The 16039-nt window shown below is 36.4% G+C and overlaps 1 protein-coding gene and 1 long non-coding RNA gene across 6 annotated transcripts in view; one reads left to right on the plus strand and one right to left on the minus strand.

The window, feature by feature from the left end:
* FLRT2 (fibronectin leucine rich transmembrane protein 2) overlaps positions 1 to 1116 on the minus strand; it is a 112063-nt gene extending 110947 nt beyond the window's left edge. For all 4 annotated transcript variants that reach the window (XM_074289819.1, XM_074289825.1, XM_074289822.1 and 1 more), the window contains exon 1: positions 719 to 1116. The gene's annotated coding sequence lies outside the window, so the exon portion shown is untranslated. The remainder of the gene's footprint in view (positions 1 to 718) is intronic.
* The window catches only part of LOC141556168 (uncharacterized), a 95859-nt gene continuing 80844 nt past the window's right edge, over positions 1025 to 16039 (plus strand). Inside the window, exons 1-2 of one of the 2 annotated variants that reach the window (XR_012486450.1) lie at positions 1025 to 1134; positions 2519 to 2773. This is a non-coding gene — a long non-coding RNA (uncharacterized LOC141556168). The remainder of the gene's footprint in view (positions 1135 to 2518; positions 2774 to 16039) is intronic. The other variant, XR_012486451.1, reaches the window with a different exon arrangement.

Here is a 16039-nt window from a genome sequence, read left to right on the forward strand (position 1 = left end):
ATTCAGTAGGTCTCAGCACAACTCCCCCGAGTCACGCCAAACTGAGGCCCTTTCCTAGCAGAGAGTCCAGACTGCCAGTTGGAGGTGGTACGTCTCCAGATAATCACATTAGGTTTTTAGGAAATCACTAAAGTCAAAGTAGAAAGAACCGGCACGGCTGGATCCTCTTAAAGGACTAATAATCTAAAACAGATTGCATGAGGAGAAAAGGGGGAGGGGAAAGGAGTAGGAGACTGGAGGTTTTAGAACCAACCAACAAGAACACCAATAATAATAGTAATTGATGTGGGAAGAGGGGGGGGGGGGGATACTGATGTCTGTAAGGTAACAGCGAGTCATACTGTAAACTGGGTGCTGTTTCTCTGACAAGTCGCAGGACTCCGACACCCTAATTTAAGAATATAGGGCAAAGAAGGTAAATGTCAGTTGCTAAACTACTTTAAAGTAGTGGATTTGCTAGTTGAAACTTGCACCTAAAACTAGGTAAGGTTGCAATGTAATGCAAGCTTGCACCTTTCTCACTTCCCAAACAGAAAGTTAAAACCTGCAGTTTGTCTCCCTCGCCAGCCAGTTCAGAAAATAACCCATCCCCAAAACACAAAAACAAAGAAAAAAAAAGAAAGAAAAAAAAAAAAAAAAACTGATAGTAACTTGTGCCTCGGAAGCGCTGGCTTCAGAACCTCATCAACTTCACCTGAGTCTCCAGAGTTCTGTTTACCTGTTGGTGAAATCTCCGAGTTAGTTCATCCAAATCCCACCGGGTCAGGAAGGTGAAAAGAGAAAAAGCTGGTACAGTAGTAGCTGGGCTCCTGCTGCATGGTATTGTTTTAAGGATCGCCACCAAGGTCTCCCTTTCCCATTGTTGACAATCGCCACCCTCGTCCCAGATGTTTTATCAGGCTTGGAGGTTCGGAAGCGAGCGAGCTGCAGGGATCTTGTGGCTCCTTTCTTTAACCCAGACGCTAAAGTGAGGGCTCCGGCAAGAGAACGATTGAAGTGGTTAAACGTCTTTTCTCAGATTCCGCCCAACCCTGCTGAGCGATCTTATCTCTCCGTAATCATTACTCACTGGTGGCAATGGGAGATGCCAAAGTCTAAAGCGAGGATGACAGATTTCGAACTTGCAGCTACAAGGTACCTAGCCTAAGACAGTTTGCTTCTCCTCCCGCCCCCCTGGCCTTCCCTCCAACTAGGGAGGGAACTAGTTTAACTCTTTGTGCTCCGGGGGAGGGAAATGGAGCGGGAATCAGGAACACATCAGGAAACCGCATCGGGTGGCTGGCGTAGAAATACGCTTTGCCCACGTGCATTTTTTCAATGTTTGACTCGGTACTTAAAGCCTTAAATGTACTCATAGTAGCATAACTTCAAAAGTTAGTTTCAGTTCTAGGTTGTACTTCTAAACAAAAGGCAATCTTCCGGATCCTTTAAACCTTCTGTGGTTGTATTTATCAAAAGTTGCTAGGGAAGCCTTGGCATTCCCCTTTTCTAATCTTCGGTGTCCCCTGGAGGGTCTTTTGTCCCCGTTTTGTAAATGCGTGGAGCGTAATTAGCAGAAAAGTCTCCGAAAGCTCAAATCTACCAAAAGTCCTTCTTTGTAACTTCTTAAATTCTGTTTTTGTATGCCCCTACTCGCTAATTATATCGATCACGCAAGTTTGTGTGGTATCAAAAATACAAATAACCTTCCCCCACCTTCAGTCAACCTTCCTTCAAAAGGAAGTGATCTGACTGAGGAGTGCAGGGGTTTTTGTTTCCTTTTTTGTGGTGTGTGTGTGTGTGAGAGAGAGACAGACAGACAGACAGACACAGATGGAAAGAAAGGAGAGGGAGAGGGAGAAGGAGAAAGGGAGAGGGAGGGAGGGAAAGGGGGAGAATGCGAATAGGAGTTGGGAGCTGGAGAAAGGGGTAGATGTTGCAGAAGGGAGAGGAAAGAAAGATTGCTAATAAGGGAGGGGAGTGGAAGCACGAACGGAAATGACTACAAAAATAATCGAGTCACAATATTGGAAGGAACTAGTTAGCTCCACTTGGGGATTTTGATCAGTGACATTCCCTTCCCCACCCCCACCCCACTCTGGTGTCTTCTGAAACAGTTTAAATAAAGAGCACAAAGAGGTTCTTGCTTCTGCATCCCAAGCGTTTTGCATTTAGAAAACAACTGTACACTAAATACTGTCTTGACTCGGGAAAAGTTAGCTTTGTTTTTACGGCAAATCTTCAACTAGAAGAAAGCTTTAGGAAAAAGAAATGCCCCCTAATTACACGGTCACACCTAAATACACACAAGATGATTACCTTCATCTTATGCTCTGGTCTAAACGCAGGCATTTCAAACAGACTTCTATCCTACAACTAAAAAAGAGAAAAAGCCTTAAAAATTTTTTTTAAAGAAGACTTTGCAAACAAGTCTGAGGCTTGAACTCGGCAGATTTTTGCGGAAACTGGGCGACAAAGGAAGAGATCCGGTGATTTCCCCGGAGCTCACTCATATATTATCCTAAATTCTCTCCCAAAGATTCATGCCAAGAGAAAGCTTTATAAATCTGCAAATCGCCAAGCAGTGCCCACTGGAGCATTCAGAGCATCGAGCAAGCTGGCTGCAAAATTCCGTTGCAAATCCGTTTAGTTGGCCAAGGTGGCAGCAAAACACAGGTTTAGGCTTCTTGAAGGAGGAAGAGGAAAAGCAGCAGAATGAACACCGGAGACCATGTTTTAAAACATCGGAGAAGTAACCTACTCGCGTTTAAAAATCATTCCTTTTGGACTGTATGTATGTATATGTATGTATATATGTATGCATGCATGCATGTGTGCATGAATGTGTCTGTATTTTATATAGAAGTTTAAAATTTTAATCTATGATTCACCGATTCTTTCACCGTTAACTATGTTTGGGTAGGGAATATAAATGAATAAAGTTCACTGGATTTGCTTTGCGGCTGCAGACTGCTATAAAAGAAATCAGACTGAAAGGGGGACCCAAATGCACACTATTTATGTTGTAGATTATCTATGCCCCTAAATGCTAAGAGCACTATGTTATGTGTCCCTGATCCCAATTAGAGGCCATTAATGCAATTACTTGTCATAGCAAGAGGAGAAAAATGAAATGAGGAAACAGGTACAGCAGGAGAAGATACATATATACATACAAAAGCATTTGCTGTGTATGTTTTCTGACAAAAAAATCTTTCAATCACAGGGAACATTGTGACTGTTTCAGTGGAGTACATAATCTTATGGACTTGATTTAGGAAGACTCAGGTTTGAATTCTGACTTAGATACCTATTAACTTTGTGACCTTAAGCAAATTACTCATCCTCTCTGTGGCTTAGTTTATTCATTTATAAAATGAGGAGTTAAACTAGATAACATAATAGTCCTAAATTCTATTTCTGATTGAGGGGGAGGGGATGTAGAGAAATAGCAGATATTTGGAGAATTCAAAGCAATAATCACAGATTTAAAGGAAATTTGATGTGCCAATGAATGAGCAATTCACCAAACTGTGACACAAGCAATATTTACAAAGAAAAAAAATTCACAAAGGGGAAGGGAATACTGGGGAAAAAAGCAAATGGGTGAACTGCCAGTGTTTATTTTAAAATGTATTTGAAGATTCAATTGTTAGCCTCAAATCATAACAAAAAATCAGCACATTTAAAGTTATCTTCAGATTTTCAGAAACTGCTTACAGAAAGGATTAGAATTCTCAAAACTGCAATAAAAGTGTTTTCAGTTTGATTTAAGGTAAAATTTTATTACAACCTTAAGCTCTTTAATTCCCCACACCCCTGCCTTTTTTCACATTCAATATTCCTTTCCCAAACTACACTTAGACCATTTAATATCTACAATGGAAAATACTTTGGACAGTTACCAGCACATCATCCTTGTGTCACAACCTATAAAATGCAAGGAGCAAAGTTGACCATTGGAATTTTCAATTTAGGTCACTACCAAACTTATTGTTATAAATAAATGAACACTAACAATAGCTTATATTCACAGTGTTCTTTTAGATTTACAAAGTACTTTCTTTTATATAAATTTTGTCAGGTAATTAGTTAAAGTAGCCCTATCCCCATTTTAGAGATGAGAAAACTGAAGTACATAAATGTTAATTGACTTGCCTATGGTCAGACAGCTCTTAAGTAATGCAATAAAGTGTTTCCCATGTACTATGATGCTTTAATATTATACTCAGATAAAAATTCCTTCTCATTTCTCCCTTGTAGCAATGGACATGTTTGGTTTGCTTTGCTTTGATTCAGTCCAAACTTATGACTTCATTACTTTAGAGAATTCCCAATATGGAATCTCCTTCTTCTGATTACAGAGGACCAGGATCTGAAATTTAAGGTCTTAAGAATGGAATAGTCTTAAATGGAAATGAATGACTAAATAACTTGACTTCTCAATAGCCATAGGTCAGATCTTTATCTACTTTCCTATATAGCCTCTCAAGGATAGGATACTATGATTAAATATTTGAAAAGCTGTCATATAGAAAAAAAGAGGATTTATTTTTTGTTTTGTTTAGTTTTTAATCTGGTTCACACCAAAGGTTAGAGATGGCACCAATGATATGAAGTTACAAGGTAGAAGATTTCAGCACAATATAAATAACTTTCCTCAATATAGAAATCTTTGAATTATCCTAAAATGGAATGAATGGACTGCTTTTTGAAGTGATAGACTCCCTCTCGCTGAGAAAAAAAAAAAAAGGTATTTCAATAGAAGCCGGATGATCACTTGTTAGGGACAGTGTAGAGAGAACTGGACTCCTATATAAAGAATTGGTTTGTGCTAGATGATCTGTTGGGCTTGACTTTAAAAATTTTAGGGAAAAAATCAATAGCATCATATTTAGATGAAACCTCTTGGTATTTGGGCACAGTTATATTTAGTGTTTGCTCAGAGGACCCACTCCTAATCTATTCAACTATTTTCAGCCAATCATATCTTTAGTTAATAGGGGCATTAGTTGATCCTCATTAGTTAAGTCTGTACAAATCTATTCTCAATAATGAGAAAATAATCAGGTTTTGCTGATGTAAGATCTCGTATGCTACTGTAGAAGTCTTTCTTAATGAATTCAGTATCATTTTCTCATGTGAGATGGTAAAAGTAAAGATTGCCTGATTTGGTATCATGGGACCTGGATTCAAATCAGACTTTTTGCCTTTTATTTATTACCTGTGTAATGTTGGGCACCTCATGTAACTTCTCATAGTCTCTGATACCTCAACCTTGAAAGAGGGGAGTGGAATAGTTAGTATCCGAAGACCCTTCCAGCTGTAAATCTATGACCTGTGATTTTACATTCCCATTCTGGAATTTTACTTTTATAGTTTCCCATATCTCCCAAGAGAACTGGAAGAGTTCTGTGGAAGTGATTGTTTGATTATCCATCTTTCCAAAAGCCTTAGTTTCTTCACCTTTCAGTGAGGGTTACATGATGATTATGAATGAACAAAAAGAAAGGTACATATTGACAGGAAACAAAAGCACTTTAAACCTTGGAGATTTCCTCTACATAAACCTGCCATTTGTTAAGCAGCTACTTTCTCTATTCCAAAGGGAAGCTGGCAGGAACTAAAGGCAAACCTTTTCCAATTGAGTTCTAAAGGAATAAGTGAGGGGAACTCCCTTCTTTTGAAGGAGCTTTGGGATAGAGAGGGGACAGAGGGAGGGGTGAAATCTTCATTAAGAAGAGATGAAAGATTCATCCAAACATTTATCCAGCCCTGGAAGCTACCAATACAGAAAATGTTACTAATCCTTCAACATCTAAGTGATTATCATTCGAGTTGAAGAGTAATTGAAAAGTAAAGGTTTGTTGTTGTTTTGTTTTGTTTTGTTTTTTGTTACTTTCTCTATGAGAGTCTTAATTAGAATTAAGGCATATACACATTTTCACATGCTTCTCCATAGCCACCCATGGGATAATTCATCTTTAGATAGAGATTTATGATGGTATGTGATGCAGTCTGTAGTGAGGAAAATACTGACCTCAGACTTAGGAAAATCTAGGTTCAGGTCTGAATCTGCCATATTCTGGTTTTTAAGAATTTAATTCACTTAACTTATCAGTACCCCCAGGAAAATGGTAAATGCTTTCTTATGTTTGGAGAAGGAGCATTTGTGTATTAATAAAGAAAGTATTTCCCTGGAGTTTCCTATGCCAATGTAATTGTAGATTAGTTAAGGAAAAACATATATAAACATATATGTTTACATATATACATATATACTTGTATGTGCATATTTTTCATATAATAAAATATACATATTTGTCTATATAAACATAGCTTTACTTTTTCTTATATATGTTTTTAAAATACGCATATATACATATACATATACATATGTGTGTCTTAAGGCATAAAAAGTTTAATAGTTTATCAGTCTAAATCTTGTTCTACATGAATGTGCTTCAGATATTTAAAAATAGATATTGGAGCCTTTCCTGTGAGACAGCATGGGGTAAAGGATAAAAGGAAAAACTTAGAGTGGAAGATCTGGGCCCAAGTTCTCTCTCTGGCATATAACCCTTATGTAACTTTGGGCAAGTCACTTAAACTCCCAATTTCCTCAGACAATTTTCTACCCATTTTAGTTATAATTAATAATAGCTAGTATTTATATTATGGACTACACACTGTACTAAATGCTTTACAAACATTTTCTCTTTTTGATCCTTTCAATAACCTTTCCAGATAGGTGCTATTATTATCTTCATATTTAGTTAAGGAAATTTAGGCAGACAGAGGGTAACTTGCTTAGAATCATATAGCTAATACCTGAGGCTGGATTTGAACCTCAATCTTTCTGAGTCCAGGCCCAGCATTCCATCTACTGGGCCCTTTAGTTTCTTAGACAGATAACTATATACAGACCTTATAAAGTTGATGTCTAAGGAAAAGAGAAGTACCTTTGGAAAAGGTTAAGTATTCTATTAGCCTTTTAAAAATGTATGTAGTTGTTATGGTAACAAGTTTATGCATGTTTTTAAGACAATTTCATACAAAGCAGAGCTGAATTATTGCAGCAATGAGCAATGCTGTGATGGAGGTTTGGCTATATTTGGATTTCTATTTTTCCATTTATTCTAATCCCACAAGAAACATTCTGGGTTTTGATGGTACAGAACTGTTTAGATATTACAAGAATTGAATACCTTTAGATATTACCCTTTTCTACAGAGTACTGACCTAACAAAATGCCAGTTTGCTAGTCCAAGGGAATTTCTGTGTTTCCCATTCTATTAAGATCATAAATAATACCTAGATTTTTGTCATCCATTTTTCTTGCTCGTTTTCTCTTTTCAGATCATAGGAGCAACCAGGAAGTTCTATGTTTGTTGTTTATGTACTCTTGTTTCTGTTCCTAGAGTTGGTATTTTTGTTGGTTATGGTGGTAGAGGTAATGTGTGTGTGTGTGTGTGTGTCTTTGTGTATGTGTGTGTGTGTGTTTAAATTATCATCCAGTTCTCAACACTTTGTCCAAATAGAAAAATTCTAATCATTCCTTTCTTTCCTCCTGCAGTGAATTGTCACAAAGATTTAAAAAGGAAACTTAATAATGCAATTTTAAAGTTAATAATTTGCACCCTCCCACCCCCAGGAATCAGTTTTTAAAGGAACATTTCAACAGGTTTAAAACATTTCAAGAAGGTATGAAAGGTATTAACTAAGAGGAAAAGTTGTTCTTCTAGTGTTAGAAATACGTTATCAGCTCTGTAGTAAGTGGGATTAAACTCCTCTTCCTAGGAAGTGAAAGAATGATGTGGCCTGTCATTCTGATGTGAAAGCCTTTGCTGAGACAGGTTCCTAACAAAAGCCTAGAGGCTCCTTTCTCTAAGAAGTCAGACACTGTAATTAAACAGAGCTTGGCTTTGAAAGCCCCTCCCATTTCCCTTGGCTTTATGAAGAAATCTTTAATTATTCACAAAACAAAGTGACTTGGTATCAGAATTCATACACTTTAAATTATAGGAAGAAATTATAAGCTTTTTGTAGATGTTCAGTCTATCAGTTCTAATGTGTGGGTCATTTTCTTGCTAATAGGAAAGGAACAGGCTTTTAATGTTTGTGTTTTCAAAATAACCTGACAGTGGTCTTCCTTTTTTCTATATGACTCAAGATATGAAGCTTTGTAGAAAATACTGTAGCAGATCTGAAATTCTTTTTGGCTTAAGACTCAGAAAGAAGTGACAGGATAAGAAACCAGTCCACCAATCGTCAGACCAACCCATGAAGAGGGTAAGACAGATGTTACCCTCATGTTACTGAAAAGTACATTGAAGTAAGGTTTCTTAGAATTTAGGTGAAAAGATCATAAATTTGGAGCTCAAAATCCATCCCCATTCAATTGTACATGAGGATCCTGAAACCTTAATTAAACCAAACATTAAAACTTTAGTGACTTGCCTAAGGTCAATCAGATTGTATACATGGGAGATAGAATTTGATCTCAGGACTGACTCTGGATTCCATTGTTGTTGTTCAATGGTGTCCAGTTCGACATTATTCCTTGAACTCCACTAGAGTGATTTGCAATTTCCTACTCTAGTGTGTCCCAATTTTATTGGTAAGAAACCGAGGCAAATAAGGGTTAAGTGATTTGACCAGAACCACACAGCTAGTGTCTGAAGCCATTAAGATTTGAATTCATATCTTCCTGACTTCTTATACCCCCCCCACAACTTCTACAGAGTACCTTTCACCTCAACACAATTATTCCAGTGCTTTTACACCAAATCACAATAAATCTATCCACCTACCAGTCACCAAGAGTATTTGTCCTTGTTCATAAAGGAGTTCAAGGTGAAACTTTTCCATGTTTCTATAAATTAAAACACAGAAGCATTTAATGATCTTATATTCTCCTACCTCTGCCACATGTAGATTGCTTTAGATATTACTGAAATAAGCCTTAATAGCTCTAAAGAAAAGGTGTTTTAATGTCTATGAATATTTTAATATGGTAAAAATGGTTTTGTTACATCTCTACATTATTACACCAATAGGGTTTTAACTTATTTTTTAATTTTAAAAGGGTGATGAATCCTGATAAAAGTCAGGGTGAATAATCTTATCATTTCTACTAGTCTTTCTTTCCAGTATTCACTGATTCAAAACAGCCTGTTTACTTATACCCATTTGGCCCAAATTAACTACTTCCAACCTTTCACCCTAGACAAGATATTCATACAAATCAAGGTGTAATCTTGCTTTATTCTACTTCTTGGAAACCAAAAATCTTTTGTCAATTCACTCCCTGAAAATATTTTCTGGATCAAAAGACCTTAGATTTCATAGCCAAATAAATTAAGTCTGTGGGCCATAAATGAACATTTTAAAAAATTATTTGTTCTCCTAAAGTAGATTCTGTTTTTACTAAATACTACCCTGCCAAAGGTATATAAATACTTTATTCTTACTGCATATGAAGTATACATGTTTTACCAAAAGCCCATTATTCTGATAAATTCATGATGCTTTTTTTCATTTAAAAAATAAACACTGAAAGCAATTTCAGCCTTCTTTGAGTTTGTCCAGTTTGAAAATAAAAATAATATTTTGTAAGGCATCAAGGTTTTCTGCCCTCTCCTCCCCCATTACCCCGTGGTCTTTTGTGAATCAAGCAAGTGAAAGACAGATGAATTAATCAGACACAGTATCAATTGCCAAAGGAAAAAGACAGAAAGACAACATCTTGTCCATCAAAGTGCTTACATCAAGAGTCTTTCTTTTCTCAGATGATGAAAGCACAGGGTGTGAGTACTGCCAGAAGATAAATAAGGAAAAGAAAAGGAAAAAAAAATCACCACCAATGGTATCTCCCAAGAAAGTTCTGCTTTTAGAACTTATTACTTTTGCAGCAGATAAATGTCACTTTGTTGGTCTATGCCCTGAAAATTTCAGGGGGAAAAGTAGGTAGTTCAACTAAACAGATGGTAGCTATTTTTCATTCTAAGTTAACATTACATTTTCATGATCTAGTGGTAATGGAAATATGCAATGGAAACTGTTAGTTTACATCTTTAATAATGGAAAGACCACAGACTACAGGTTTGTGGACAATGAATGAAGCGGCCCCAATACAGTCAATACATTTGATGCCCCTTTAATTCAGGGTCTGGTTGACAAAATGAATTAATTTCTCTTGGCCATAAATTTGCATAAAGATCGGGTAAAACAGAGTTTATGCCATTCTAATTATTTGCTTAGACCAGGAAGACCTTATTTTTAGGCTTTGGGGAACTGTTGATAGAATGAACAAGGTTAGAACTCTGAGGAGATCTACTGAACCAATGAGCCATTCATCAGTAATAAAAATATTCCCAAATGGAAGAGAGATAGAGAAAAGCTAGTTTAATGAACTCTGAGGCATGAATAAAAGTGAAAATTCACTATAAAAAGGTTTGAAGGGAATCTGTGTGATGACATTATAAAGCATATTTTGCCATGAATGTGAATCACATTTTTTTCATAACATCACTTCAGTGTTTTAGGATAAAAATGTATTGTCAACTTTTCTGCAAGGGCTCTTCATCTTTTGGTGTACATCATGGTCTCTTTGTCAATGTTGTTATCCCTTTTGAGAATAATGGTGTAGGGGGAGTTAATGTTTATAATTGATGAAATGCTATTTTCAATTAGAGATTAGTGAAAATCAAGAATTTTTTTTCCCATCCAAATTCTCACCCTCTAAATTTATCCATGGAACTCAAGTTAAAAAGCCCTGGCCTTAAAGAAACATGAGTACTCATTACTCTCATTGTAATTAACATTATTGCTAGTAATAATAAAGGCATTGGATTTGATGAATTTTATAAAATCTACTGATGATCAAATTCCTATGTTTTCTCTCCAATTTATTTCAATTGAAACACTCATTAGTCAATCACTGCCAGACCTTGAGGATACAAATTTAAAAATGAAAATAATTACTACCCTCAAGGGGGTTACATTTTCCTGGAGTGGGTGTGAGGTTAAACAAACACAGAAAAATAAATGTGGAATTCGTGCAATTAAATAAAAGAAAAATAATTTTGGAGGTGGTTATAAAACAGTAATAATTAAGAAGATTGGGGAAAGCCTCATATATATATTTTAGTTGAGCTTTATTTGGAATTGAGATTCCATGAGGTGGATGAAAGAAGAGAGTAACCAACAAGCAGGTAGACAGAGATAAGCATTTTAGTCATGGAGGACCGTTTCCCCCCCAGAAAAAAAGCATTGAGGTGGGAAATTTTTATCATATAAGGGAAAGAGTGAAGAGACTGAGAATTAAGAGATTTTCCATGTTTACTAAACTAATAAATGAGTTAGAACTTGGATCAGCCTACATATAATGTATTCAAGTTGTCTTCTTTCCACCTTGTCCCACTATTTTCTGCCTCTTTTTGTGATACAAAGGAGTGAAAAAGTTTAATTTAAAAGAATAGCATACATAAGATTCAGGGTAAGCACAACTGGATTACAGCGAAGCTTTGCAATTTACTAGTTCTGTGTCCTTAAGCTTGTTCCTCTTCTTTGACACAATTTTCTTAACTGTCAGAAGGAGGTTTTTATTTCTTTCCTGCCATTGCATGGAATTTATTTTATGATAATCAAATGAAATAATAAATATCAATCCACTTAAAAAATTCAAAATTACACAATTGTAAGTAAGGTTACTAATTAATATTATATTTTATGAATCCATGAAAGCACTACTCTCTTTTTCTCTTTATTTTAGTAAGACTTGAAATTGGAAAGAGATCAAAAGATCATAAATCTAAAGATGGAAGGAGTAGTTTATAGAGGAAGAAACTAAGGATAAGGAGAAAAAATGACTTGTTTAAAATATCCACAGCTGGAAATTAGCAGACTTGTGAATCGAATCCAGGTCTTCCAACCCCAAACACTATTTTCTTTTCTGAGAAAAATCAGAATCCTTCCTCCAGGGAATGATCAATTTCTTATTTATATTCCTACATTAAAAGAGGGGCAGTTAGATGAAAACTAGATGGCACAGTAGTTAGCACACTGGCCCTGGAATTAGGAGGATCTGAATTCAAATATGACCTTACACACTTAATACTTACTATGTGACCTTGGACAAGTCACTTACCCTCAATTGCCTCACACACACAAAAAGGTGAGAGCTGATTTTTTTTTTTCATGGTCTTCTAAGTTGTTTGTTTCTGATCCTATCCCCAATTACGAGAGAGACGAGAGGAGCGACGAGAGACGACGACCGAGAGAGAGAGAGAGAGAGAGAGAGAGAGAGAGAGAGAGACAGAGAGAGACAGAGAGAGACACAGAGACAGAGAGAGAGACACACAGAGAGAGACAGAGACAGAGAGAGAGAGACACAGAGAGAGAGAGAGAGAGAGAGAGAGAGAGAGAGAGAGAGAGAGAGAGAGAGAGAGAGACGAGACTTGCTGAATCATTTTTGGGAAATGTGTGGTGTACCTGCTCTCCATCTCAGAGCATGTTCAATTGCAATTATTCTATAACTATTTCCTATTTGCTTACCACATGATGAAGAAAAGAAATTGTGTTAGGCTACTGAACCAGAAATGGATGTGCATTCTAAAAGATAACAATTATCTAGAGTTAGCTTTCCCTCTTTCCTGCCTGGTGCTTTTGAGTGAGGAGGCAAGAATTGCTATAAGCCTCCATCCAGGTGGGGAGAGAGACCTAGTCCCAGCAGCATTCTCGTCCAACCAAGGTCAACATGAAGACATCAACATATAGGCTTGCTGTTGTTACTGTGACTATTTAATTCCCTTTCCTGCTTTAGGTGGGAAAATTTTGAAAATAGAATGGACTGACTTGTGATCTTTGAAAGGTCAAGAGGGCCACCAGAAGTCCAGGAATTAGAGACTTTAGCCAAACCAAACTTAGTCTTCAATCAGAGCTCCAAAAGAGACCAGAATTCAGTCCAACAATGCATTAACTATGTACCAAAAATATGTACTGATTTTTAGACATTCTGGATTTGGAAGTGAACTTGGGGTAAATATTTTGTAGCAACTGCTTTAAGTTTGAACTCATGTTCCTGGAATTTTTTTCAAGTCTTTGAACCGGTTACATGTCCCCAACAAGATAGTAAAGATTTTCTCCTTTTGGTGCCATCAGCTCAAATCCCCCTTCTAATATATTATTTCCCAATATCATTCACCTCTGATTTGTGTCAGTATCACTAAACCAATTAACACATCAGTTAACTTTTATAAAGAAATGCTTACTGAAAAGATTTGGTAAGAAACAAAAGTACAAAATATATCTGTCTCCTATCTAGGAATGTACTCTCCTTTATACAAGCTCTGTGCCTGGGAAAAATGTTCAAAATTAAAACAGTACAAAATTATTTGCACCACCAAGTTCATTTGCACATGTGGGCTTAACAAAGGAAAAGTTGATCCATTGTTTGTAGGACCTGGAAATTTGGCTGAGGGGTCAATCTACTACTGGATTATACAAGCTCTGAGTGCAGGGCTCCCATTAGTCATTCTCCCAGAAAATCTTTACATAGGTTCTTTCTCTTAAAGTAGAATGCAAGCTCTTTGAGATATAACCAAGTTTTCATTTTTACCTTTTGTGTCCCAGTACCTGATACATAGTAGGTGCTTAATGAATTCTTATTTGATGCACTTGACAAATTTTAGGAGTATCAAATTCTATATAGTAGAACATTGGAGAACAGTATCTGCTGGAATATATGAGCCAACAGACAACAGACTGAGTTTTTGCAAAATAAAAACAGTTTCTTTCTCCTTTCCTCTGAAAGGAAGGAAAGACCTGAAATTTAGAGAGGGGCAAGAGATGAACAATGTACTTGAGGGTAGGATGTGAAAGCTTCATAATAAGGTACAAACAGGAAATGGAGAAGATGGAAAAGTGGGCCATTCCCTGTGCTGCAGCTATTATTGCTATTGTGACCAATGAAGTGACCTTGAACTTGAAGGAAAGAAAATGCTGAGATGAAAAAGTAAGAGATTGTAATTACTTCATTGTGTACTGAGTAAAATAATAGTAAAAGAGTACTACAAAATAGTACATTTTTTTTCTTCTGGTTCTTTCATTGATCCTATTTCTCTTTTCTTCTTATTTTTATTGTGATGATGATGATTATTTGGAAATAATCTTTAAGATAGTTTAAACTATAAGTAGTATAAGGCCCAGATTCTCTGCAAGAGATACTGAAATTTGTAATCAATCCTTTTGGGGGCAAAGTGAGTTCTTACAGACTCTGAATGAGAGTACAGAGCTTTCTGATGGAAAAGAGTTTGGAATCAGCGTGGGAAGACACAGAGACAATGACTAAGGAGACAAATAGAGAATTTATCACAAAAATGGCAACAGTGATGATGGACAATACTTTATATTGGACTAATGATAGGTAGTTAGCAACTGAAGGTTGCTCTGCTTATTAAATGAATTCAACTGAGAATTGAACAACTCTTAAGAAATGTGAAATAGAGAAATGGTTTAAGAATTCTCAACTTTCTCAGTGTGTGTGTGTGTGTGTGTGTGTGTGTGTGTGTGTGTGTGTGTGAGTACTCGAGTGTGCACCTGCATGAATGTGGTATGCTATGTTATCTCTCTGTTAGTTATTTTGGGTGGGGTAAAGAGGGAGGTAGGAACCATGTAAAACATAAGCTAGAATAGATACATGAATTTCAGTAGATCAGAAATTTAAATCTCTGGTCAGCTCTTAGGAATCCATCCTACTTGGGGTCTTGAGAGCTTTATGTAATTTAAAAAATGAGTAACTTACATAGTTTTATAAACTTTGTGAAAATCTGAATTTAAACTGGTCCCAAATCTTTTCTTCCCCCTAGGTTAAATGTGTCATTGTTCCTAGCCAAAAAAAAGATCATTTTTATGTAAGAAGCACCAATAAGTTTCCTTTGACATGAGTAAAGGAGAAAAAGTAGAATTAGGGTCTATAGGGAAGATCACTCCTAAAACCAGACTGGAAGATATAATTAAACTTTAAGAATAGGAGTATGTTGTAAATATTTAACAACTTAATCTTTAGAAAAATATGAAAAAATATACACAAGATAGCCCTTTTAAGTTTAATGTTATTAATATTTTCCCCATTATTTTATTAAAATGTAGATAATCAACAAAACAATAAATTCAGACCAGGTATGTAGGGTTTCCTAGTTTCTGTAGTATAAATGCTCATATTAAAAATTTAACAGCTGACCCTCATGAGCCAGTTTGAGCAAGGGCCATGAAGGATCAGCTCCATCTCTTTTCAATTAGGCGAAGAAGTCCTCCTCAGTCATACTTTAACCTCTGTGGTAATGCCTCCTGCTTACTCTTTCAAGAAATTCTCTTCTTTTCTATTTTGGCCACGTGTTCTTAAAATTGAGCTAGTTTCTCTAAGATATCATTTAGGGTGTGTGGGTGTGTCCTTGGTAGGAATGAAAAGAAGCAGCAAAGTGGGAGGTTATGGTTGCTCTGGAGACAGTGAAAGAGAAAAGACAGAAGGAAAACTTCTTCATAAATTGATGGGGGTATGAATTAGGGGCTTAGAGAGCCAGAGATTTTTTTTTTAATTTTTTAATTGAAAGCATACTACTAGACATCTCTGAAATGAATCTGGATTGTAATGGATTCCCTGGAACAAAGGAGCTAAGTAAGCATTGGTATTAGGGGGGAAGAAAGATTCTTGATAATGTTACATTTTCTCTCTAAGCCCCTGAGAGCCCCTGATCTTGAGCTGTTGTCATTTCCTCATTGTTTTCACCTAACAAGTTAAAAAAAATCCCCTACCATAAGGAACAATGGAGGAGTTAGCTGAGAGTCATACAGAAGAGACATCTGAACGGAGCAGCTAGAAATAGTCTTGTCTCTGGGAGACACTTACCATATAAGAGCAAGTAGTTAGCTTTCTTGATGATATCCAACAACTCCAAACCCTAGCCACTGTAACTCAGAGTAACTTAAAGACTGCATTATACATGCATGCGCTATTGTTTCATAGGCAACAGAAACATTGAAAACTCCTTGAACATAA

The sequence above is a fragment of the Sminthopsis crassicaudata genome, chromosome 2, assembly GCF_048593235.1.
Source record: "Sminthopsis crassicaudata isolate SCR6 chromosome 2, ASM4859323v1, whole genome shotgun sequence".
In the NCBI taxonomy this organism is placed as follows: Eukaryota; Metazoa; Chordata; class Mammalia; order Dasyuromorphia; family Dasyuridae; genus Sminthopsis; species Sminthopsis crassicaudata.